Genomic DNA, 27,840 nt, shown 5'->3' with positions numbered 1-27,840 from the left:
TAAAATGCCATTTCATTCTCTGATAATCTTTTACTATAAATTACTGCTGACACTTATGAAGAAACTGAATAACATTGTTCAACTAGATCTATCAGTTTAACAATTTCCCATTTTACTAAACAGACTATCACTTAAAACCCAGTTACATATGAAGTGGGCAGTATAAAGCAGGACTACAATTTTAGTGTTAGAATTAAAAATGCTCACAATTACACCAAATCCTGGCAAAAAGTAACAACTTCAAATTCAGTAGCAATAGAACTGTAAAAGAGTAAAACTCCGAGTCCTTGGGGGTAAGACTCATGAAAGGCCAAATGTTCATTTTAGCACATTGGCAAGTAACTGGACAGTGTGGTGAGTGGAACTGGTTGAGAATTTTCCAACAAAATGTTTTGGATTTTTTTTCCTTAAAAACTGGAGAATCATCAAAGCCAAAAACCGTTCAAGAGAAACTGTTGAATGAATCTTCTAATTCAAAATATATTTTAACAAAGTTTCCAGAGGGACACTTTGACATTTTTAAAATGAAACATTTTATTTTTCAGTTCAAAATGATTTTCTGTTTTGAAATTTATACTAAAAGAAAGGTTACATAGAAAAGGATGAATAACTAAATATTTTGAAAATGTTGAAACAAACCCTCTCCTTTGACCAATCTAGTTTTTTCAGATTATTAGTTTGCAAAATTGTTCAAGATATTATTTTTTCATCTTGATTCAGAATGGGAAAAAATTAAAATCTCAAGCTCCTGTTGGACAGAAAAAACCACCTCCCACACTTCTTTACTGAGAAGTATGTAGTCATCCTAATGAAAGAAATGATTTCTTAGATATTCCCAAAGAATAGTATTTGGGCCACTTTCTCCTGTTTCAGGGAGAAGCTCCAACCTGCTGGTCAGAGGGGAGGAGTTGATGGGGTGGACTGGGCCCTGAGACTCCTCCTTTCAGAGGTCCTGCCACACCCCACCCCAGAGAAGTCCTCCATACAAGCTAAAGTGGCTGCAGAGGACATAGTCAATCAGGGGCTAGGAAGGCACTATAAAAGGAGCTGCAAGAACAGAGCCATAGTCTGTGCTTCTGGAGACCTCAAACTATAAAGACCAGGTGACTGGCTGGCTGACAGAGCAGAAGCACTGTGGACAGTTCCACGTGCTGAGCTTAGTGAGATTGATGAACTATGATGGGACTCTGAGGGAAAGCCTTGAGGCAAGGACTCTGAGGGAAAGCCTTGAGGATGCTGTCTCTGGGACAGAATGAGGGAACAGTCTGTATAAAAGGCACCAAGGTGGGTCCCTGTTAAATGTGTACCCTGGAAGAGGTTTGTGATTGATTGTTTGTTTACAGGGTGTGACACTTTGCTGGAGGGCTGAGTTGCCAAAGAGGCCTTTAAACAAAGAGTGCAGGCACACCTTCTCAGCCAGAGCTGGGTGCTCATGAGAGGTGACTGCCAGCCTGTTACAGAGCCCCAGTCCAGATTCCACTATTCCTGATGCTCATATAGCAAAATTACAACAGCTCTGCACTCAGGGGACACAATGTCTCTTTAAACTAATAAAACACAATAGTCAGACACCTATCCAGTGTCATTGTCAGGTAATTAGCTATGCAATTCCACAAAAGCCAACAGAAGTTAATAAAACCCCAAACCAATAGGGATATAAAGCCAGAGGTGTTGGAAAGGTCAAATCAGAACACTCTGTACACCATCCAGTATCAACAAGGAGACATCTGAGCCTTAGTTCTGTCTTCAGGTATTGGAACAAATAAGGTGTGAGGCATTTCCTGAAAATGTTCTGAGCCCTTAAGCATATATCTGAATGTATTGAGCCTTTGAAGAAGAAATCATTGCAGTAATGAATGAATGCTTCAGTGCTTGGTGATCCTTTTGGGAAATGTGCTAAAACACTCAAAGGCAGTGCATTCAAACCAGCAACTTATTAGCATTGGAAAGAAAATGACCAGTTTAATGTGGAAGTGAAGAAAAATAGTCTTCTAGGTTTATGAGGAAGAGTAAAACCAGATCTTGCTACCTTTATTAGTTGCCATGTAACAAGGATATTTGAATTGTAAGGTGTCATTGCATTAAGTACTATTTATAATCATTATTTCGAGAAAGAAGTGGTGCTTTCTCACAGCATAGTTGCCTTTTATCTCATCCTTTGGTAACTTCTATTGTATTTGACTTCCATTTTAACTCTCATTTTCTTTTCAGCAAAGCAATTACTGACATGTCTTGTACTTAATGTGTAAATTTTAGCTTTCTTCATTACAGAAAGAATTATTAGGTTAACAAACAAATTCAGAGGAGACTTGGGCATCAGATTTTTGGAAGCCTCAACCCCATCTTCAAATTAACCTCATGTATTTTCCCACAGATGTTTTAAAAAACTGATATTTTGTACTTATGCAATGAATTTTTATATACTTTTAGCTGGACAGTCTTGTTTACTATTGCTCTGCTCTCTCCCCCTTCCTTCTCTTCCTTCTGCTATTCTCTTGAATAGTTTATGTTGCATTTTGGAATTTGGATATCACATCTGTGTTCCTTTCCAGTCTTCTCTCTCTTCTTGAACCCCATCCCTTTTCTTTCTTTTAGGAAGCTTTGTTTTGCGGGATTGTAAAATCCTCCCAAGTGGACTGACGCCTCAGAAAGATCAGAGTTGAATTAGCTATTTATCACCCTTCTTGCTGTTTTGATTTTTCCCTTTTATGATTCTTCTTTCTTAATGTATTTGCAAAAATTCCAAATATTCTGTGCTGATAGGGCACCTAACACAATAGAGCTCAGGTTCATGACTGGGGCACCTGGGCACTTCCACAATACAAAATAATAATAACAACAACGATAATACTTAGACTTCTGATAATATTTATTTATTAAACATAAATGAATGGGGGATGAAGCATCACAGAAAAAGACAAATTATATCCGGTAGCCCTTGAATGACAGTACCTATATATCATCTCCTTGTTATAAAGAGCTTCAAAGTTCTCACAAGTTCATCATTTCACTTTACTATTGCCTCTCCCATTGAGAAGTTGATTTCTTAATTCTACCTCCACTGCCATGCTCCACCACACCAGCAGGAAATGTTGCAAAGGAAGAGATAAAAGGCAATGGAACATCTTATTTGGGGACAGACCAGTGAAGAGTGCAGATCTTTGACCCGCAAGCTCCAGCAGAGGAAAATGGATGGTGGGGAAGAGCTGTTACAGAGATAGACTGAGAAAAAAGCATTCACCTCTCCCTTTCATATGGACTCTGAGTTTTGTTAATACCCCTTTACTTTATTTGGACTACTCCAGCAAGGGAAAGCCCTAGAACTGAGCCTAGTATGGTAGACCATACTGCTGAAGGATGCAGTTGCTGCCTATAAAAAGAAGAGAGCTACCATGCGATACACAGCTCCAGAAGATGTCTGGGGGCAAGTGGACACCCTTCAAGCTGCCTCTGCTCAGATAATGACTTATGGCCAACTGCAATGGCCCAGGAAGGGTGTCTTAAGCACAATTGCATAAACAGTTGGAAAAATAGTCTCCTAATAATCATCAGTGGTTCACGGTCAAACTAGAAAGTATATCAAGTGTGATTTCAAGGATCAGTTCTGGGCCTGGTTCTGTTGAATATCTTCAAAGTACTTTGGAGGACAGGATTAAAATTCAAAACAAGCTGGACAACCTGGAAAAATGGTCTGAAGTAAATAGGGTGACACATAATAGGGACAAATGCAAAGCACTCCACTGAGGAAGACGCTATCAGCTGCACACTACAAAATGGGAAATGACTGCCTAGGAAGGAGTTCTGCAAAAAAATGATCTGGGTGGTCATATTGGTCAAGCAAATTATGCATCAACACTGAAACACTTTGAAAAAACAGCAAACATCATTCTAAGATGTATTAGGAGGAGTGTTGTAGGCAAAACACGAGAAGTAACTCTCCTGCTCTATTACACACTGATTAGACCTCACCTGAAGTATTGTGTCCAGTTCTGGGTGCCATATTTCAGGAAAGATGTGGACAAATTGGAGAAAGTCCAGAGAAGAGCAACACAAATGATGAAAGGTCTAGAAAACATGACCTCTGGATGAATATTGGAAAAAATGGATTTGTTTAGACTGGAGAAAAGAAGAGTGAGAGGTTACATTATATCAGTTTTCAAGCACATAAAAGGTTGTTTCAAGGAGAGGAGAGAAAAAATGTTTCCCTTAACCTCTAAGGATGGAAAAAGAAGCAATGAGCTTAAATTTTGGACAGGCAGTTTAGGTTAGACATTGGGAAAAACTTTCTAACTCTTAGGCTACGTCTAGACTGGCATGATTTTCCGCAAATGCTTTTAACGGAAAAGTTTTCCGTTAAAAGCATTTGCAGAATAGAGCGTCTAGATTGGCATGGACGCTTTTCAAAGCACTTTTTGCGGAAAAGCATCCGTGCCAATCTAGATGAGCTTTTGCACAAAAAAGCCCCCATCACCATTTTCGCGATCGGGGCTTTTTTGCGCAAAACAAATCTGAGCTGTCTACACTGGCCCTTTTGCACAAAAACTTTTGCACAAAAGGACTTTTGCCCAAACAGGAGCAGCATAGTATTTCCTCAAGAAGCACTGATTTCAGACAGTAGGAAGTCAGTGCTTTTGCGGAAATTCAAGCGGCCAGTGTAGACAGCTGGCAAGTTTTTCCGCAAAAGCAAGTGCTTTTGCGGAAAAACTTGCCAGTCTAGACACAGCCTTAGGGTAGAATTCCTAACTGGTAGAAATGGAATAAATTGCCCATGTGTGTGTGTGTAATCTCCATCACTGGAGATTTTGAAGGGCAGGTTAGACAAATACCTGTCAGGTTGGTCTAGATTCTATTTTTAGCAAAATAGTGCTTCACAGACACCCTGCTCCTGAAGCACTTTCTCCACCATGAGGAAAGTCTCCAGAAATGAGAAAGGCTTTGGTGTGGGTGGAGGACAAATGTGGGAAAGTCTCAGCCTTTTCCTTCTCTGCCCCCTACCTGGAAGAGCATTACATCACTGCACTTAACAGTTCCCTCTGGCAGCTGGGAACTGCTGAAGTCTTTTTCTGCTCCCACCCTCTGCCAGAGCCTTTCAGTGACACACCACAGTATGGATGTAGAGTGTATTTTCACTGTTGCATCTAGCTACACGCTCACTACGTGCCCCATTAGTGGTGTGGAGTGTAGATGTCTCCTATATCTTCCTAAGAATTAAGTACCCGGGACCAAATGTAATATATTAGCTGCAATTGCATTGGAGTCATACATAGAGGGACTGTTTACACCTTTGTTCCATAATGTGATGCTTTTCTTTATACATTTCCCAAATCACATTGATCTTTTCGCTGCAAATTTACTTTGCAAACCCATATCTAATTCACTTTCCATTATCACTCCTTGGCTCTCTTTCATCAGTTCTGGTTTCCAGGTAACTATCTCTCATGGAATACCTTTGTTTCATATTATTGTGCCTTAGATAAACAGGAATGTAATAGCTTGATTTTTTTTCCAAGCTGCATCCCTATTTTGTTATTTTTTGACCCATATTTCTAACTTTTGCCATTCTCTTTGTGTCTGAACTCACTGATTTTTGCAAAGCCTCCCTGACTTTATATGTTCTGGCTTAATTGTTTATTGGAACCCTTTCCATGTCCAATATAGTGGGGTTTTATTAACCTACAGGTCTTTGAGAATTTCCTTTTCAGACTATGTTGATTGCTTTTTACAACCTTATTTTCCAGAAAATTTTTAATTTGCTGATACTATCTGTACTCTCCCTCCTTTTCAGAGAACTAACTAGTCCTGAGCCATCTGTTACTGATCCATGGACTACCACAAATATTCATGGGACTTAGACTAGGCTCTAAATTTCTTAATAGCCTCATTTTTGCTAAAGCTAATACTTTTGTAGCACTACATTCTGAAAAAAACAACATTTCTGAAAGTAAGCCACTTGTGGTCAAACCACTACCATTACTACATTTTCAGCAAATCCTTCTGGCTAGGTAGTTCGCTTCTCCACATTGTGGATCATAAAGTTGCTCTTTGTGATGACACATGTTCATCTATGGATTTACGTGTCAAATAAATGCCCTGGTAGCTAATGACCCCACCATGACAAATATAGTTTTGGGTACTATGGGAGTGGGTCCATATTTTTTCCCCTCTGTATTTAAGTTCTAGTGTTCTGCACCAGAGCTCCATAGTATGATCACCTTTCCTTTCCTTTTCTTTCCTTATAACCTTGATGAAAGTATTTCACTATCTTCTTAATGATCAAAATACAGATTATTGTCTTGGCAAATATAATACTTTGATATGCTACACAGGCTGTGTCTAGACTACATGGCTCTGTCATCAGAGGCATGTAGATTAGACACATAGGCAAAGTCAAATGAAGCCGCGATTTAAATGATCGCGGCTTCATTTAAATTTACATGGCTGCCGTGCTGAGCCGACAAACAGCTGATCAGCTGTTTCTCCGTTCAGCGCGCTAGTCTGGACACTCCCCTGCCGACATCAAAGCCCTTTGTCGGCAGCCCCGTTATTCCTCGTGGGATGAGGTTTACCGGGGCTGCTGACAAAGGGCTTTGATGTCGGCAGGGGAGCGCCCAGACTAGCACGCTGAGCGGACAAACAGCTGATCAGCTGTTTGTCGGCTCAGCGTGGCAGCCATGTAAATTTAAATGAAGCCGCGATCATTTAAATCGTGGCTTCATTTGACTTTGCCAAAACAACAAATCTACATGGCTCCGTCGACGGAGCCATGTAGTTTAGACGTACCCACAGTGTTGTCATTTCTCTTTTTCCTTTTCTACCTCTATTATCTAGGGTGTAGCATATAATATTGATATATTGATGGGTTTCAAATATGCTCATATTCTCCACAAGACACTTTATGTAATTGATTATTAGTATTATATATGTAATTGTACTGTAGTAGCATCTGTTAGCTCTGAGATGAAAGAGCTGTACATACTCACAGGAAGAGGGAATACCTACTCTAAAGAGCTGATAATTTAAGTAAACAAAGCAGACAATGAGTGGATAAAAGAAGCATTTTCCTTATTTTACAGATGGGGGACTCAATAACAGAGAAATTAAGGTTGCACAAGGAATCTGTGGTAGATCTTGGAACTAAATACAAATGCCCTTTGTCTCAGGATAGCTCTTTAACCACAAGACTATCCGTCCCTGAAAGTTTATCTTGGATGCTCTTTTTGTCCCTTGTATTTGAACTTCAACTCAAGGAGGAAGCAGTATTTGGATACACATTCATATCTGGACTAAGTGTAAGATACAGTTTGGAGTTTGACTAAGTCCGGTACAGGGTCTGGACTGACAGCTCCAAAACTTCACAAGATGCTGATTAGACTGCGCTTTTTTAAAAAAAGAAGTTGAAAATAATCTGATATTAACATCTTCCATAATTTCCACCTTTTCCCCCTGAACTATCTACCTCCCAATAGGAATTACAAAATTAGACCCTTCTCATCTTCATCCATCCTGTAACCATGGAGCTCATTTTGGAGCTAGGAATTTGAAATAAAAAATCCCTGAAATCCAAAGCGCCTTAGGAGTTTTGGTTTGGTATTAGAATAAACACATAAGAACTATTACACTCTGTTTTTCCTCATTATTCACATTAACAGAACATTACAGAACATATTTGGATGTACATTCTAGATTTATGATACTAAATCAAAGTTTCCCTCATGATATGCTATATATGGGATCTTAAAAACTTCCTAATAAGTCCTATTTTTTTTAACCCAGGAATGTGGTACCGTCTCTGAATAAATGGAGAATCCTCTAATTTAAAAAGTCACCTTCTGCATCACCAAACATTTTAATAGTCTGTGGATTCCAAACCTGCTGCAGATACACATCAGGAAAAACCTTTACAGATTTGCCTTGGTCTTCCATGCCCTCTGTGCCCAGCAGAGTTGCAATAGCTCTCCTTTGCAGTTTTCTAATGGTTTTAAAAAGGAACAATAAATGTCAACAGTCAAAAAGGGCAAAAACTGAGAGAACTGATGCTCACTAATAGATCCTCTGGGATTTCTTTGTATCTATTCTTGGGCCTTCTTTTGCACAGCAACGTTATAATAAATTATATAAGATCTAAAAGTAAGATAAATGTTAAAAGTTCTTTAGTCACTGCCTAGTTCAGACAAACACAACAAAGATGGAGAGTGAAAATTCTTGAATTCAAATCCTCTGTTATGTGGATTTTATAAGAGAAGCAAAGTGAAGTTCTTCCTATTGAAAGTTGCAGTTATCTTGAACCATACTTATCCTACTGTTTGTGTACATAAGTACAAAACGTACATGTTTATAAGTAGCCTATAAATAAATTTTTAATCAAAATGACCAGCAGTATGGCATTTTAATAGAAATAGATCACTATTTTTTTTTTTATTTTGGTTGTTTCTTCTTGTGAGTTTTATATAAAAAGAATACCTATGTGTTTTTCTCTTATGAAGGAGTTCACATCCTAGTTATTCATGCCCTAGTTATTTTTTGGATTATTTTAATGGTAACTTTGCTATCCTGCTTCCACAATCTACCAATCTACAGTTTATAATCTATTTAGGAAACCTGTTCGAGCTGCTGTTGTTCTTGTTAATCCCATATAAAAATGCTATTTCTATGTGTGCAGTGGTTCCTCCTGATAGCATTAAGTATTGAATTGTGGTTTTGATACTTAGGGTTGTTAAACTTCCAATCTTCTCTGTTCTGATGAGAAATCATTCTGGTGTACACTCTACCATGACCTTTACACTCAAATGATGATCTCCCAGTATTTCCACCATCCTTCTATTTGCACATTCTAAGCACCAAGCTGTTGTCTACCTGCCTTACTTTCAATGGGGATTTTTTCCCTGCAGCAAATTGTGATTTATAGCTTTCGAACTACGCTGACGGTATATGGCTTAATTCTAGCTGAGTTTTGATCCTTACAATATAGCAGCTGCAATTAAAAAAATGACTTTTACCATATGCACAACAGTATCTGAGATTCTAAGGCATTTCAGTTTCTAAGGCATGTGATATTGGGGGTGCCCAAAAATGGAAACACCCAAAATCACCAATCGCTTTTTGAAACCTTGTCTGTTCAAGTTAATAGCAACTGAGAGCATTAGACATTGCACAGTGGCAGCATTTTGCCAGTTCAAGCCAGATCTTAATGCTGCCTTTCTGAACTCAGAAGTACTGTCATAGCAAGTAACAGCATTGTCACAAACAGGCAACTTCTTGCAAAAACTCAGACAGTAGAACTAGCAAAATATCTAACTTTCTTGCAATGATTTGTAATGATAAAGAATGAAAGAAATGAAAACAATATAATCACTGATGTCGCTTAAAAAGAACTTTTAAAAAACTTGCAAAGGATATGTGGAACTTCAGCTTCCATTGTTCATTATCTTACTGCTAAGTATCATGATGTTCTACTTATATTATTAATAGTAATAAAGATAATGGACTCAATTTCCAGGTCCTCCATAAGAAAATATTTAGACTTACATTTTTCATCTCTTGTGAATCTGATCCTGCATGGATCTGCATGTGGTGCAAGTGAAGCAGGAGACCACAGTCACCTAAATCTTGTTTTGCATTCTGTACAAGTTATAGTATGCACACACTGACTCCGCCCTTTCATGCCAGGTATTTGTACTATGGAACATAATAGGGAACAAGGGAATATGATATGAAAAGGGAGTGAGAGTGGTTCAGGTGGAAGATGCCTAATGTCTGATCCAGGACCTAAAACAGGTGCACAAAAAACTCAGTTAATTCTGCTCATTTATAGGGCTGACCATAGCTGTACCTGAGACAGTTAGTGCTGAGCAAGAAATGGAGATGGGCTGCTATGTTTTTGGGTGCCTATCTGTGCCTTGGTCAGTCCAGGATCTTGTCTGCGCTCACCACTTTTCCCTGCTCATAGGCCACAGGAAGAGGAACATTTCTTTTAGTTGAAAATGAGTCAGACCTACCAACACTGTGCATTAGTTTTGCTCCACCTAAATTCAATTAGAACCTCTGCGTGAAGCTTTAAGTATTATCAATGTTCTTAAACCACACACTGAATTAAGGATTGCTAGATGAACCACTGTTCATAGGGATTTTTCATTGCCAAGGTGATCAAACTTTTCTATACACTGCTGGACCTAGTAACATTTCTGAGACAATGACTTTTCCTTTCATCCACGCTGATGTGTATTTGCCCAAAAGGTTAATCTCAGTTTTTCTGTAGCTCTTACTGATTAACAAGTTTTTGGAAAGAACTGTAGCCTAATTTCATTTTCTTTAGCTAAGACGCAAATATTATATCACTAGAAGGGTGGTGAAGTATTGGAATGGGTTTCCTAGGGAGGTGGTGGAATTTCCATCCCTAGAGATGTTTAATTCCTAGTTTCACATAGCCCTGGCTTGGATGATTTAATTGGGATTAATCCTGCTTTTAGCAGGGGGTTCGACTTAATGACATCCTGAGGTCTCTTCCAACCCTATGATTCTATGATTCTAAATATAGGTCCTGAACATTTACGACCTCTAAAATATCCTCTGACTTATTTTTTCTGAAGCCTGTGTATTGGTATTTAACTATTAATCCAGACAAATTCCCAATTTAAGTAATCATGTTCTTTCTAAACCACATTGCCCATGTGGTCCCAGTTGAAGAAGTACACTTGCTGTCTCAGAACACAGTTGTCTGTTTTAGCTGTAGCTAAAAAGAGCTTGTTGTTCCAGACTGCCTGATACATTTCACGCTGTTTCAGAAGTGAGCGAGGGATCCCAATATACTGTGCAGTGTTGGTTTGACTGAGGGTTTCAGGGCTGAAATATCTACTGAACTGTAAGTTGCAGTTTCTGTGCTTGTTAAGCACACTATTTTCTGATTCATGTTCAAGCATTAGGAGTCAGCAGGCAGCAGACCAAGCTATATACCCATTTAAAAAAATGGTATTCCAGTGTTGTTAGTGCTCATATTTTGATTGAGCCTCTCAAAATATGCAGTGTTTGTCTAAAGGGTCATGTGTTAAAAAAAATCAAGAGATTACATACGAATTTCAGCTTTTATTTAAAAAAGAAGTTTCCAATTTACACAGCTGCAGAGAAAAGTTTGAAAATGCAAAGTAACTGTGTACTAAAGACAAAAAAGGGAACCCAACCTCTATTATTATTTTTAATCTAGAACATAAGAAAGGGCATATTATGTTAGACAGATGCCTGTATCTTGGCCTGTATCCTACCCTATAACAGTGGTCAACACCAGACACTTCAGAGGAAATAAACAGAATAGGACAATTTTACTGAGTGCTTTACCCCCTGCTGTCCAGGCCCAGTTTCTGGCACTCAAAGGCTTAGGGAAACTCAGAACATGAGGTTTTGTCTCTGGCAATCTTGATTAATAGCCACTGAATGGATCAGTAAGGACCTGGGTCAGTACCTATGCTGCTTTCTTAATTACCATTAGAATGATTGGCTGCCACTTGCAGAATTAGCCTACAACAATGCCATGAGTATCACCTATCTATCACCTGACCCTCTTTTTTGCTCATTATGGGTTCCAGCTTCACTTTCACTGCAAGATCTGGTGACTAGAATAAAAATATCTAGGAACAGGTTTTCACTTGAGATAATAATAAAAATAACAATAATTACAATAACAACATAGGCTGAACCTCCGTGGTCCGGGACTCTCTGGTCCAGCAACATCCATGATCATTGCTAGACCAGAGAGCCCCAGCGGCAGAGGTTGTTGGTGGCAGGAAGCAGAGCCGGCTGGCAAGGACACAACAGTAGTAGAGCTCACGGGGCAGCAGAGCCTGCAGTTGCTGGGGCCTCTGGAGCCTATAGAACCTGGCAATACAGGTCCAGCCTGTATTACAGAGGCCTCAGCTGAGCCCCGATAGTGCAAGGTGCTGTACAGACAAATAGTAAAAGAGAACTATCATTCCAAGAGTTTGCAATCTAAATTAAATCTCTTGTACATCCTGGTTTGGGCCAGGTGAGATATAGCACACAAATAGCTTCTCTCATAATATTTCCTTTTCCTGTTCCAGGCCAAACCAGGAATTGCAGAAACCTCCAAGGCTTTTTCTTTTTTTACCCTCCAAAACTGTTAAATTTTAGATCAGTCTGTGGCATGGAGAGAGGCTTAGGATGCCTTGTTAATTTTAATCCATCTATAATTAAAAGATAATCTTCTGAACAAAAGAGACCCTTTCTTTCCTTACTGATTTTTTTCCTTCTGAATCTTTCTCTAGTCAAAAAAATACAGTTTTATGATGCAGTTTTATATATCCTGTTATAAAGGAAACTTAAGGAAGTGGTTTGAGAAATAAGATAAAAACAATGAAGCTCACAGATGAAAATATCATTAAAATGCAAGTGAGTCTTGATGTTAATTATAATATGGGCCCTTTAAATTACCTTTTTAAATGCAGGTATTGAAAATTAAGTTAATTGGAATGGCTAGTGCATAAACTGAAAAGTTTTAGGATTTCTGTGTAGAATATTTTAGCTTCTTGAGGATATGTCTTCATTTCTAGTTTTATATCTTCCCTCTTACAAGCCCCATTCACATATGTTTATATATAATCTATAAAATAGATAATTTCATGGAGGTTAGGTCCATAACAGGCTATTAGCCAGGAGATAGAAATGGTGTCCCTGGCCTCTGTTTGTGGAAGTCTGAAGATGGATGGCAGGAAACAAATTGCTTGATCATTGTCTTCGGTCCACCCACTCTGGGGCACCTGGTGCTGGCCACTGTCGGCAGACAGGCTACTGGGCTAGTTGGACATTTGGTCTGACCCAGTATGGCCATTCTTATGTTCTTATGTTCTAAGCTCAGGGCTCAGGGTCGGGGGTCATATGTTTGGAATATGATAGGGTGAAGCTTGAGAGAAATAAAACTCTCTCCTCAGAGACAATAACAATGCTAATTTTGGAAGGTGAGCCTCCCTTCCATGCTTCAGCTGCAAAAATAATGTCCTTCTCTGGCATAGTCTGCTGACTTTTTCCTGAGGAAAATGTACACTACAACTATTTTTACCAGGACATTGTCTTTGGTGGGTAAAAGCAATGAAAATATTTTTTTTACTTGCTTATAAATGAAATTTCATCAAATTGTTTGGAAAAATGTAATTTAAATAAATGAATATAAATGCAATTTTTTTAAAAATAAAATTGCTGCTTTCAGTTTTCTTTCCTGTTCAAATCTCGCCTTTACCTGTATAGACCCCTGTGGTTTAAATAACCAGTAAGGGTGCACTAATAAAAATCCCATTAAATTAAATGGCCTCTAGACATATAGAATGTCCTCTTGCAATTTCAGAAGACAGTTTGTTACAAGACACCCTGCTATGTACGTTTTGTTTTATTAAAGTAAAGAAGAATAGCCTGTAAAATATGTTTATTTCTATGAAAAATATGTTTCCAGTGTGCTGGGAAAAGTGATGTATCTTAGTTGATTCTTTCTAGATTGAAAGTTGTTTTTTTTTCCATGTCGGGTATGTTTAAATCACACCCTATAATAAATATAGATAATCAACAGAATTGGTCAGTAATTTCCATCCTCCGAATGATTAGCTGTTTCTTTCAGTGGCTGGCAATTTAAGTGGTAATTCAGAATATATTATATTAAATTATTTCAGAGCACCTACTGTTCTTGTTTGCCAGCAAACATTGTTTCTAAAATGGGGACTTGTTTTTCTTGTAATTTTTTTCTATGTCTCGCACTTTTTAATGTTTTACATTTGGGAACAAATTTACTGCTCATGGAAACAAGGGATGAATATCATCACACTGAGGTGAATCCAGCTTCCATGAATCTCTGCCAGTGCATCACCCGTATTCTAATCATGGTCATTCCACGCAAGTTCTGTGGCGATTTTGTGATGTACAAAACAAAGTAGAGAGTGGGCCATCAAATTCATTTTCACTTGTGAGACTGCGAAGGATAGTCACCAAACTACACCTTTGATTTTTCCAGTCCCTCCAAACATATTCATGGCAACATCCTAACTCATAGAGATAAAGCAGAAAAGGAATGCATGAAATGGCATTTAAGAAAAGTAATATAAGTTGCAAAACGTATCTTCTTGGATTAAAATTTAATGAAAAAAATGGATTTTGGCAGTTTTGCATAGAGCCAGGATATACTTTATGGTCTAATATCTTTGTGCTGCTGGAATGACATGAAAGTTCTGTAAAATTTTCATAAACATGGGAAATCCCTATCCTATGTAGCTATGAAATAGTGAGCTGTATACCTCTCAGCTCTAGTGTCTGAGGTTATGTCAAGTGTATGCAGAGGATGGAAGAAGGTGTGGCTAGAGATCACATCATTCTAGCAATTTCTGTTGTATAAACTGCTTCAAGGAGACCATTACAAACCAATGTAAATTACAGCAGCCCCAAATTTACATCCCGACAGTCAGAGAAGCAGAATGCTTTCCTAGAGTGGTTTTTAATTGTCCATTCCAATTCAGTCATGTAAGGTTGCACTCTGGCATTCCTGAGGATCTGGGCCTGAAATGTTCATTTCATGTGTATCTTATTTGGAAGTCTGTGACTAATACTGGAGATAGGACTCTGCCCCTGAAGAGTCATTGATTTGATTAGATATGTCAATTCCTACGCTTGAAAAACTTAGAAATTTAAGAAACTTTTTGAGGTTATTAAAAAGAAAAAAAGAAAAAAAAAACCAAGAAACAAAACCTTCATGGTCTGCTGTGATGATCAAAAGACATTTACATGTTTTATAAAATCCCCTCTTCTGGAGTTCTTTCACACTGTCATTGTACTGTAACTAGGAGATGACAGCAGCTGCAGCTAATATTTTTTTATTCTAGGATCATCTGAGCTCAAAGAATGCACACCCTTTCTTTTTTAAACACCTGTAAATGTGGTACTGCACCCTCCAAGCAGCTCCCAAGCTACTTCATATAATTACAGTAGGGTAACATCCACAGACATTGTTATGAGATATGCATGCAAAAGTGATGTGGGACTGGATCCTTTTCTGAGTACCGTCTAGAATTATAAACTTAATTTACATAGTTTTCTTCATGTTTTATATTACAGCTAGAGATGGTTGAATTATTTGGTTTGAACACTTCATCCAAAAAACCCTCAAACCCTTTTCCTGTTTATAAATGATCCAGGAGAGGCATATGATTTTCATGCATTTACCCATTATTTGCTGTTTTTCAATCAACAGTTGTGTAAAGAAAGATTAGGTGTTAGATTGTTCAAAAATTGGTCACCCATGTTCATCATAGGATTAGTCTCCTATGTAATACTGACTTGCTTTTGTTCCCAAAGTAAGATTGCACTGTGGAAGCTGGCTACTCCAAACAGCTACCAATCAGTTGCCAATCAGTTTGGAGTGGGAAAGTCCACTGTTGAACTCATTTTGATTGAAGTGAACAGGACTATTAATTATATCCTTCTCCAAAAGACCATGACTTTGGGCTTTGGACAAATGGGCTTCCTTTGCCGAAGTGGGTCCGGGACAATAGATGGCATGCCTATTTCCATTCTGGCACCTGTAGTCTATCAAGATACTTTCCTATCATGCTAATAATATGTTTGTGTTAATTTAGATTAATTTGGTAATAGTTAAAAACTCTAATGTAAGAAATCTTCTAAAAAGCTGCCCTCAGCATTCCGGTAGGCCCTTTGTGTTAGCTTGACTGATGTCTGGATTCAGGTGTAATACACTGGGCCTTATGTCTGCCCAAGTTTGTGAAGGCAATTAATACTAACACAGCAGCACTCAACTCCTTGGGGGAGGGCTTTGCCATTAACCCACCTGGGTACAGTACAACCCAGTCCTTGGCTGCCTGGTGAGTTGGGTTCCCCTGCAGTACAGTGGCTTCTGCTCTAGACTATAACAAGATGGTACAGCCTCTGAATGCACTTTCCAATGAGTGCCACATTTGCATTACAATCAATTAAAGAAGAGCCTTATACTTGAATGAGAGAACATACATAAGCTCACAGTCCAGGTCAAGTAATATGGGGTTATATTTTATCTTTTTTCCATGCTGCTACAGACCATTTGCAAGATCAGTGGGAGCTGAGGTTTGCAGACTTCCGGGGTTGGGACACAGTCTCACCCAGATACTGGTCATAACTTATTTATGGTTTCCCGGGCCTGAAAAAGGGGAACTTAGGTCTGGACCTCTCACCCACACAGGATGGCGGGAACAATACCCTCAGACTCAGCAGCTGTATTATTAAATATAAGTCACAAATAATTGGTTCAGGCTGAGTTAAGCAATTAGGACTCAAGTTGCGATAGATAACCACAAAGTCCCATGGCAACGAATTGACGTATATGATAATAAGTTAAGAGCAATGATATATCGACCAATAGGAAAAGAACACTTCAGCATTAGAAACCCCTATTGAGTATGCATAAAACATGTTATTGTCAGCATCACTTGGTATATAAGTTGGACTCCAGCCAAGAGTCGATAGGGAGGAGAAGATGTAGTCCTTGGAAGGGCCAGACTGATGGCCCCTGGTGATGATGGGGAAGGTGAAGGTAATGAGAAAGATGATGGGCTAATACCCAAGATTGTTCTAGAAGGAATGATGTAAGTATATGGTAAGGAAATAGGAATGTACATTCCCTTTCTTCTGAAATTGAGTTGTTTGTGACTGTGACAACCTTATTAATAAACTGTAAATATTGTAAATATACAAGAGTTTCTATATTGTGAGTGTTACAACTGTGCACAACAGAGTTCCTAATCATAGTACAATTGAATAATGGGCCTGATCCTGGGACAGAAAGCCTGTTAACCCTAAAGGTGAGTAATTAGAATTTAACATAATCTTAGATCAGGCTACACACCAGACCAGTTAGCCTCTGAGCACATTAATCAAAAGGGATGTGCACTTTTGGCTGTTTAAAGCCCACTGGTGAGATCTGTCCTTAGAGCTGCATGCGATACCATCCATAATATTTGTGAAGGAAAGGGTGAAAGCTTCAGTCAGTGCTGGACCAGCAAGGTTTAGTGTCTGGAGGCTAAATTTGAGCAGCCAGAGACATGGGCTAGTACAGGAGCCAGTGCAGGATGGATATCAGAGATGCCTTAAAACAGCAATTTGATGCTGAAAACCAACTATATTTGTTAACATGCACAGGAGTGGATGGGTCGTTAGGCTAATAGTCATTCCACAGCTCCTTCGCTTTGACCCTACACTGCAGTGCATTCCAGTTATGGCCCCTTTTGATCATGTATCTTGGTATCTACCTGTAGGTATCATAATTCCTATGGCTGGAGCACAGCTGGGACTGGACAGCTTCTCCTCCACAAACAATGGTGAAGTCCATAACCTCAGCATTGCTGCAAGCAGGGGATCCCTTGGGGCATGGAGTAGGAATTGTCTCCTGGAAAGATGTGCATAGAGCACTCCATACATTGCTGAGCAAACAGAAAGGGGACTTTCCAAATTCTCAAGAAATACAAAGTATGGGTGTGATAGTTGATCACTTAAGGGCAGGGTAGTAGAGGTCAAACCTATGAGCAGAGAGGCAAGAACAGAAATTGTGGGACACATACTGGGAGGCCAGTCAGAGCACTGTAGCATACCAGGGTATCTATACTGGCACCCCAGCATTGTAGAGGCTATGCAGAAATCTCTGTGCCTCTCATTGAGGTAGTTTACCTAGAGTACAGCAACTGCAGAGTTAGTGCTCACTAAGGCTATGTCTATACTGGTGGGTTCTTGCTCAAGAACATTTTGCACAAGGGTTCTTGAGCAAGAACACATCCACACTGCCATGTGCTTTTGCACAAGAGAGTTCATGGCAGTGTGGACACTGTCTTGTGCAAGAAAGCTCTGGTGGCCATTTTAGCCTTAGGGTTTTCTTGCGCAAGGAACCCCTGCTGTGTGTTCACACTGCCCTTTTGTGCAAGAGAGCTTACACTTGTTAACAAAGAGCGTAGCTCTTGCACAAGAAACCCTCTCTTACCACACTTTACTGTAAATCTTCTTGTGCAAGAGCGGGCGGGCAGTGTGGACACTCTGTGGAAGAATGGCCGTTCTTGCGCAAGAACCCGCCAGTGTAGACATAGCCTAAGGGTACATCTACACTGCACACTTATTTCAAAATAAGGTATTCTGGAATAGTTGAAGGAATACCTTATTTTGAAATAGCACTTCTACGCTACAGGAAGCCCAAGCAAAATTAGTCCAAGGCAAGCTTCCCTAATGTAGACATGCTACCTCAATTTAGAGTCCCAGGAGGCAAAGGGGAGGAATAACTTAGGGTATGTCTACACTACCCTCCTACACGCGGCACAGGGTTCGAACGAGCAAGGATTTAAAAATGGCGGCGCCCAGTTTATGCAAATGAAGCCCGGGAAATTCAAATCCCGGGCTTCATTTGCAAGTGCGGTATGCCTACATTACCTTGCTAGTTCGAACTAGCGGGGTAGTGTAGACATACCCTTCAAATGGCTTTGGTGAAGGGCTATTTCGAAATAGCAGCAGTGGAACATCTACAAATGCCTTATTTCGAAATAGCTATTTCAGAATAGGTGTTATTCCTCATAGAATGAGGTTTACAGATTTCAGAATAAGCCGTCAGTTATTTTGAAATTATTTCAAAATAATGAAATGGCTGTGTAGACATTCGCATTGTTATCTCAAAATAATTGTGCAGTGTAGACAACTCTAAGTGCATTGTTAGTATGGACCCCTGAGGAGTTACAGGGCTGGGCATTGATTTACTGTGCTGTAACTTGCCAGTGTGGAGAAGCCCCTATTCTCTCAGGTTACAAGTTTGGAATACTCCACTTGACTGGTAGATCGAGTAAGCTCAGCAGGGGATTGAAGGAAAAACACCTAAGCTCCAGTGTTGTCCCTTAAGTGTTAGCAGGTGGGTAACTACCTCGAAGAATTGTCCCATTACATGCTTGTTTTTCCAACAGCCTGCTATTAAATTAAACCAAGATTTTCATACAGTAAACACCACAATAATGCACTATGAATAAATTATTATAGAGCTGTCCCACTTCTGCTATATATACTAGCAGAACCACTCAGCAAAAGTGTTCTACACAAGAATATTAATGAATACAATTTTGCCATATTCCACCAACTCAGATTACAATAGAATGTTTTAAAATAGAGCTTGCTAATGACTTTAGCAGTAAAAAAATTAAATAGTGATATTCTGCCACACTTTTTCATACCTCCATCTACAAGCAGTACCACTAAAGAAAATGAGACTACATCCTCTGTAGGCATTATCCAATTTCCATTGAAGTCATGGCAAGACTTCCATTGACTTTAGTGGGAACTAGATAAAGTAATAAACTATAGGGTGAGAAAAGACCTCAGTAGGTCATCGAGTCCAACCCTAACTAAAATCATCCCAGCCAGAGCTTTGTCAATCCAGGGCTTAAAAACCTCCAGGGATGGAGAGTCCACCACCTCCCTAGATAACCCATTCCAGTGCTTCACCACCCTCCTAGGTATTAGGATATTTTTCCTAAGATCCAACCTAATATCTAGTCCCTGTGATGGGGTGCACCAACTATGCACTGGGCTAAACCAATCATTGTGGGCCCAGGAGGCCAACCCCCTTTTCCCCTGCTGTGCATCTCTAGGTGGAGAACATAGATAAAAGGGGGAAACTAGCTCTGTTGGGAGGTTCAGTGGAGAAGGAAGGACTCACAAAGCTAGTTCCTGTGCAGGTATCTGCGATGCTTCTTCTGGTAAAGCCTGAAAACCCAGACTATGTGCCAGATGTCTTGCTAGCTGCAGAGACTGCCAGGGAAGCCAAGACAATGCCTGCTGAGGCAGCTGCTACTTGCTCTGTCCCAGCCCAGGGGGGAAGTAAGGCATACAGACTGTTTGCTTACCTTGTCACACCCAGGGACTGAAGCCTGCTTGAGGCTTTGTCCTGCCCAGGAGGTAAATTACCTGAGTGCTGCGGCTGCCCCATCTAAGAGGCAGTAGGGCTCTAGACTATTTGCTTACTTTGCCCCACCCAGGAACTGCAGTCTGCTTGCTGCTTTGCCCTGCCAAGGGGACTAATTCCCCAAGTGCAGCTGCTTGGGGAGGCTGCAAGGTTCTAGACTATTTGTTTGCCCCGTGCAGGGGCTATAGCCCACTTGATACCAAGCGCGACTGCCTGCCCAGCCAGAAGGCCATGGAGGCTCAGACTGTTTGTTTTGCCACCCAGAGCTCACAGAATATTTGTTTAAATGGCCCTTTCAGTGGACTACAACCCACTTGGCCAAAATCTACCGCTTAACAGGGAAGCCTGAGGACCGGGTGTCAGGTTGTACCAACCCCATATAGGGCCAACGGGGGAGCCCCAGCTTGACATGCAGTGCCCCTGTCACAGCTGGATACCAATAAGAGTGGCAGAATGTTGCTCACATAGTTCTTACTTCTTTAGTGAGATGATGGTATTTGGTGGCGGGATCCTGGCTGTCTCAACATTCCTGCAGGTCCCTCTCAGGGTTTGGAGGTGATGTGCTGGCTCTGCCCAAGAGCCTCCCAGCTTCTGCCTCAGAAGCATCTTCATATGTAGATCCCTTCCTTCCCACTGGGCTCTCCATGAAGCTTGGAGCTGTGCAGCTGTGGAGGAAGCTGCTTTCCTCATTTCTGCCGGCAATGAGTGAGATACTCACAAAGGATGCCCTCTGTGCATGGCTTTCAGGGGATAATTGGGCTGCGTGTTATTAACGTCATAGTTTTATTTGAACAACACTTTGTTAAAAAAAAGAAAAGCAAATTTAACTCCCTTGAAAATCATTGACGCATTTGGTTAAGAACACAAAGAATGAAACCTTTCTGAACGTGCATTGTGACCTGGCAATGCCACCACATTACACAATGTGGCATTGAAACTGTGCAGTAAACTGGAACTCCTTTAGTTTACCAAATTCCAAATATAGATCTTTTGGGTTAGGTTACTAGCTCTTCCTGTTGGCCAAATAAAGGAAACAAACAAAAAAAAACCTGCTATGGCTTCCAAGCCTTCATTTAGTCATATTTTCTTAAATATTTAAATCACACATATCTTCTTCATTCAGAGAAGCAATCTTCACCCTCCCCACATTTAATTAACGTGTAAAAGAAGTAAGTGATAGAAGGCAAAATGCAACCATCTGCATTTCCCAGAATTGTCATTTTTCAGATAGCACTCACAGGTGTCTTTTAAACAATGATGAATTAGAAGGCACAATCTTTTTTTCACTCATTGTCGGTTAACTACCTCTGTGATAATAATGTATTTGCATATTTAATTTCCTCAGTTGTAAATGAGCACCTCTGAACCACTTCCTAATTATTTTACAATTTTCTTGTACTGTTCATTATTCATGCATTCTATTTACTAAATAAAAATGACTTTTCCTCCAAAGGACATTTGCAATTACTGTAATGCCAAACATACATCACTTGGTTTCAAATACAAAGGTGGGGGCTATGTTGAGGAGGGATGCACCGTCTAGCTTTCAAAAGGGAGTAGGCATACAAACATATGTATCCCTGAAGCACTAAGCAAGCTCTCTCCTTCCCTCCCTTTTTATAAAATCTGAGCAAAAAGGCTTTTTCCTGTTAAATAAGCTTGGACTAGTGGAGTGAAATCCACTCTCAACCTGAAGGCAGCTGGCATACCAGGCGCTAAATCAGTCTTTGAGACGTGTCCCCTGCACACTTCTTACAAGGTTATTTTTGACCAACTGAGTCTGTATAGCTATATATATTTTTTGTTTCCCCGAGCCTACTCAAACACCCCTTCATTCTGTGTCCATGAGAATCTGGCACTGTACTCAGCTGGGCCATGTGGTCATCACTCTGCATGCCTACTCAAGATCAATCTTCACTTGCCACAGGAACCTTCTACTCAAATAGCACTATTACGCCTTTCTTGCTGGCTTCTATGCCCACCACTCTCGTCTATTTTTTCAATTTTCAACTGCCTACTTAATCCCACTCTCCACTGTTCCCTCTTTCCTCTGATAAAATGACCAACATCTACCATGACCTCCCTGTCCTCTTCAGGATCTTCTTTCCCTACTCCACTGGTGTTTCTCACTAGCATTGAACCTTTAATCCCTGCACTTGTTCCTGAGACACTATTTCCTCCTGCCTCCTAAACTCCTTCATCCCCATCCTTGTGTTCCTTAATTCAATTCTCTAACAGCTTCCCTTCACTGTACAAGTATGATCTGATCTTTATCACTCATTATTGTCCACTCCTGTGACATGCCATCTTTAAAAAGTTATAAAGGAAAACAGCATAGCACTCTCCAAAAGCCATTCAATGCTTGGGATGATTGAGTGATATGCATATGGTCCCTTAACTGGTTGTACATCCTGTAACATAGATGGTAACAGGGTTATATTGAGTGTCCTTGGTGCAAAACTGGAAAAAAAAAAAAAAACCTCTGGGACTGTGTGCTAGACAACTAGCAGTTCAAATTTAAAACAGATGTACTTAGATTTTATACCAATCTGATAATTAAAAGTCCAAGGATATTGTTATTTAAAACATTAGTAGGCTTCAAAAATTAACATACAAAATGCTGTTTCTGAACAGGACAGTATTGGCCACACCGTGTCTGGTTTTGCACAAGGCTGCATGGTGGAATAGCATGAACAGCTTTCCTACTACTTTGTATGGAGCGGGAAACAGTGATTGTCTGAGAAGTGCAAGGACTAATCCAACAAGGTCCATAGCATGAAAAAAGATCTAAATCTGGCCATAGGTGTTTTTATCATTTGAAATAAGTTGCCTCAGCTTTTGGATTATATAACCCATAGTATAGCTGGCAGAGGTCTACACCTTTAATGGCAACAGTATCTAGTTCTGATATAGAGTTAAGTTTTTAATTGGAACCTAGATTCCCCTTATGGTGGTTCCATAAAGCTACCATGGATGAAAAATTGAAATCATACAAGGGATGCTTGGATACAGTTAGGAGCAGAATTTGGGCCTACTTGAATAGTGACAGATTGAGACAATGAGCCCTTTTAGTTTTCTTGAGGCAGACTATGAAAATTTCTAGGTTCCTTTCTCTCAACAGTCAAGTGTGAAAGTGTTTTCTGAGTATCCCACCTCCCAACAGATACAGAAAGTCCGGACTACGTACCAGGCTCATTGGTCTTCCTTCCCTCTTTCCACACAAATGGAACAACAACAAAAGAAACTTTCCTTGCAGCCTGACTCCACTCAACTCTGAACATTGGATTTGAAATCTGTATGTGTTTCCCTTTTTAATGGATTGAAAATTGGTTGTTGATCCTCTTTATCCTGCCCCTTCATCTCACTTACCTTCCATCCTCTGTCATCCTTTGTGTGGAGAGATTTCAACTATGCCTGTCTTTTAGGCACATTGCACAAGACAGAGTTTTGTTCTTGAACCCTATACTGGTCATTTGTGTCAGGGGCATGTGTGCTATGATTCATAGAAAAGGGCATCACAGTTTTACATGTAAAAAAGACATTTAGATGGTATTTTTCTTCCCAACCTCCTCCCCCACAACACACATGCACTTCTTTGCACTCAAATCCATTTTTGGGTACAAATATTTATATGAACACATGGAATTAATTTAAATACAAAACATGAGGGATATTTCCACGTACTTTTTGGTTCCTGTGTTTCTGTGCATTTACTGCTGTGGTTAGAGGTTACTCAAGGGGATCCCGTGTACCAGTGAAAATAAAAATTTCTTTGGCTCTTGGAATCTGCAACACCATGTTTGCATAGATGTTTCCTAACATCTCTGATTGGAACCAGGGAGTTTCACTGAAAAGGATGTAATTTTTGCCACACATGATTTCATGCTCGGTTTCTACACCTGTATGTTTAACAACTGTATTTGATTAAATCAGCAATTCCCGGTTCCAAAATTTTCATGACAATTGAATGCTAGTTGAGGGCACTCTTCAGACTGAAGGCTAGCTGAAAGCGTCATGTGGGTGAACTGAGCCACTTTGGGTTGAGCACTTCAATTTCTCAGCATTCACTAACTGGCATGTCAAAAATTAAACTCCCTTTCTACCAGCAATCATTGCACAGCTAGATGAATACTCACTGAAAACTCTGGAAGAGCATGGCATTTGCTTTTCCCACATGGCCTGTATTAGCAAAACAATTCATCATCTCCTTTACCATGTGAAGAGAGTGATTATTACATAATATTCTGATGCATCAAGGCTGGGATTGAACACCTTAGGGAGCAGGCAAGCTATTTGATAGCACAATTATCAAGTGTTTTGTACCACAACTCGATTAGGCCCATAGTAAATCATTTCTTATAAGATGCAATTTTCTCTATTTAATCGGTAAACCTAATTACAAATGTTAATCAACCCCCCCCTCCACTTTTATGAAGCAATGAAACACACAAAAACTGGGGAAGGAAAAGCTTAGAGGTGTGAGTAATGTAGGCCTGCATTCTCGGAGCAGCCAGTCCTCAGAGAACAATAACAGTCCAGTGGTAGAGGAATAGGAGGACGTTGTAGGAGATGAAGGTTAGGGGGCTCTCTAGAGGGTGAGAATGGCCCAAAGGAGAAGGCACATTAATGAAAAAGTATTGTAATGAGGGTGATGGCAGTCAGTGGTAGGCTATAACATCTAAACATGGTACAGGAGATTTTATATCCTTAACAGCTTTATTGCACAAGTGCGTGCATTGAGTATTAATTGCCTACCAGGAATGGGCACAACACTGTCATGCAGTCCTCAGAAGCTGAGCCACTGTACTGCTGTATTTCATCACTGAGCTAACAACGCAAGCTGACTATTCTATTCTTTGTTTTATTTAAATGCATACACTCACATGGCAGAGCAGCATTTCCTATCATGTTTATGCAGGTACAGTATGATCATAAGCAGGTATTATGCAAGTGTGCTTTGGGGCTCATTCCTGCCATTTGAAGAAAATCACAGCTTTCTACTTAACCTGGATTTTCTTCCTCATTCTTAAACTAATTTTCTTATGACTAAATTCCTTCCTTGGAAAGTTGACATATTGAGTACTTCCCCACTGTGTAATAAAGGAGATTTAGATATTTGGTACAGTCAGTAACTTCCTGGTTCATTTGTCTGCAAGCATGTGAATTAACATCCAATCATTATTTTCTTCTCTTTGACTCAGATCTCATTTTGCGTGTATGGTGTGGGGGGATGTCCTTTTGTTTTTGAATTGTAATTCAGCTAGACATTTCTAACTTTGTATTGTAAATGTACTATTCATCTAGAGGACCCTCATCTTATACATTTTGCATAGATATGTTCCCCGCTGATAAGTAGTCATCCTTTATTTCTTGAGTCACACTTGGTTTTTTTTCCCTCCTCCTTATCTTTACTCTTGATATTTTGAGCCCTTATCTACAGTATTCTGGAAGTTGCATGCATTACTAATACTGTTAACGCCACATATTTCATGGCTATTTTTCACTGCTGTCTTCTTTCCATATTAGATACAGTGTAAGTGAAAAATGAGGATCTCAGAATGTAACATGGGTTAAGGACATATGTCCCTTGCTCTGGTTTGGACAAAGGAGATATTCTCCTTTATTAGAATTTCTTATTTTTAATTGAATTTATAATTCAGTTGTGACAGAGACACAGAGTCATAGAGTCAACCCCATCCAATTTCCTATTTCGGTGGCCTTCCCTGATGTTTCAGTGGCTGGCTGAGATCCTGAAGCATGAGCTTTAGAAACATAAGGCAGACTGGAAATGAGTCCCTACCATCACAAGCAACCCTATTACTCAATTGTACTAATTAATTTGTCCTGTTTTTTTCTTGAAGATAATTAAATTGTTTATCCCGCTACTCCAACTGAGAGGCTGTTTCCAAACTTCACCTCTCTGATGGCTAGAAACTTTCTTCTGTTTTCCACCTGAATTTGTTCATGGTCAGCTTATATCCATTTGTTCATGATACAGGACCCTCATTTGTTTTTTACCAAATATCTTTGGAGTAGGTGGAGATTCATTACATCTGGAGCTGCAATTTCCATACTGTAATGCATTCAAATATTTTTCTACTAGTCTTCATTAGACACCGATTTTCACCATCTGTGAATTTGTTACAACAAGCAGATTCAACTTATATGTAAGCTAATCAGACTTTTACCTCAGAGGTTTGACTATGTTCTTCTCTTCTATTGGGGGTGAATATGGAGTATGCAAGGATTCTTCCTCCCTCATATTTAATAGCTTGTTCAAGAGCAGAGTATCATAGAAGTCCCTGTATAGTGAGATTACTTGACCACTGGTGCTTCCAGGAGTAAACCAATAGGCCCTCTCAACCATACCAGTCTATGGAGTGGATTTAACACCTTGGGGAGGAGAGTACATTTTGCCATCCTAATGGATAATGCAGGATGCACGTTCCCCAAGCAACTCTGGAAGGTAGTAACTTCTAAGGCACAATCTCCACTGGTGCTTCTTCAGACCTAGTATGGCTGTGCATAGTTCCTTTTCATAGGGCTTACTGCAAACTATATATTTGACCCCCCCTCTCCAAACATGCACATGCCACAGAGTTTCCCCTGCTCCTCAAAACAAAATCCTTCCCACATCTCTGTAAGACTCCAGAGCTTTGGGTCAGGAGAGCCTAAGGCTACGTCTATACTGCAGGCTTCTTGCACAAGAAGCTTTTTGTGGAAGAGGTCTTCCACAAAAACTTGTTGCGCAACAGTGCATCCACACTTCAAAAGGGATGTGCTTTTGTGCAAGAGAGCATCCAGACTTCATGGGAGCTCTCTCAAAAGAAAGCTCTGATTGCTATTCACAGAATAGTCAATAGAGCACCTGTACTTTTCTCAATTGACTTTTTTTGTGCAAAACCTCCACACACACCTTTTTGTGCAAGAACTCTTGCGCAAAAAGGAGCTATTCCTCATAGAAAGAGGAAACCCCTCTGTTATTTTGATTTACTGTCAATTAATTTGCTCAAAAACACGCTTGAGGTGTGGACGCTCTGTGAGGTTTTGCTCAAAACCAGATGTTTTTGCGCAAAAATCGCTGTAGTATAGATGTAGCCTGGATGTTCTCTCTGCTTGGATACAGAAATGTCCCACGGAAAATCATGCAGAAATTAATTATTATGCCCTCTAATTTTAGTGTTTCCCCATAGATAAATATGTGGTGCTCACCAACTCAACTTGATACACTTTGAATGGGACTAATGTTGGTGCCTTCCCTTTTGTCAGAAACAGGCCCTCTTAAGGTGTCTGGAACCAGATATCCCAAAATAGAGGTATCCAAAATCACATGTTTAAAATCATTCTTGGCCATTATCCCTTTATGACCCACCTCCAAGAGAGGTTTGCCAGAACAAAAGGCTAAACAGGCCTCTAATTACAATATTGTTTGGACAAAGTGGCAAAGTGGTTGTCATTGTCAGTGTTAATTTTATATGTATTTCTTTATTTTCATGTCTCGGTTACTAAATGAAGCCAGCAGGGCACAACAATTCTGATTGGATTTTGATCTGCAGTGGGAATGTCTGGCTGAAGAGCAGTTGACCCATCTACTTATAATACCATCTGATACATCACATAAAAAGACTGGCCATAACTTCAGCATGACACATAATAGTGGTAATTATACATTGAGTTATACATAGGCTCATAAGGATAAGAATTCAATAAATGTGAAATCCGTCAAGGTGATAAATCATGAAACTTTCACAAAGCTAGATTTCCTCTTTGATCTGCAAATACAAAATCAAAATGAGAACATTAAGAAGCATGGCTTTCAAGTAAATTGCTTCTCTGATAGCAGGTCTCTAAGTAGACTTAGTAGGAAAAAAGGTAAATTAAGT

The sequence above is a fragment of the Pelodiscus sinensis genome, chromosome 2 (genome assembly GCF_049634645.1).
Source record: "Pelodiscus sinensis isolate JC-2024 chromosome 2, ASM4963464v1, whole genome shotgun sequence".
NCBI lineage: Eukaryota > Metazoa > Chordata > Testudines > Trionychidae > Pelodiscus > Pelodiscus sinensis.
Note: the sequence above shows the minus strand (reverse complement) of the source record.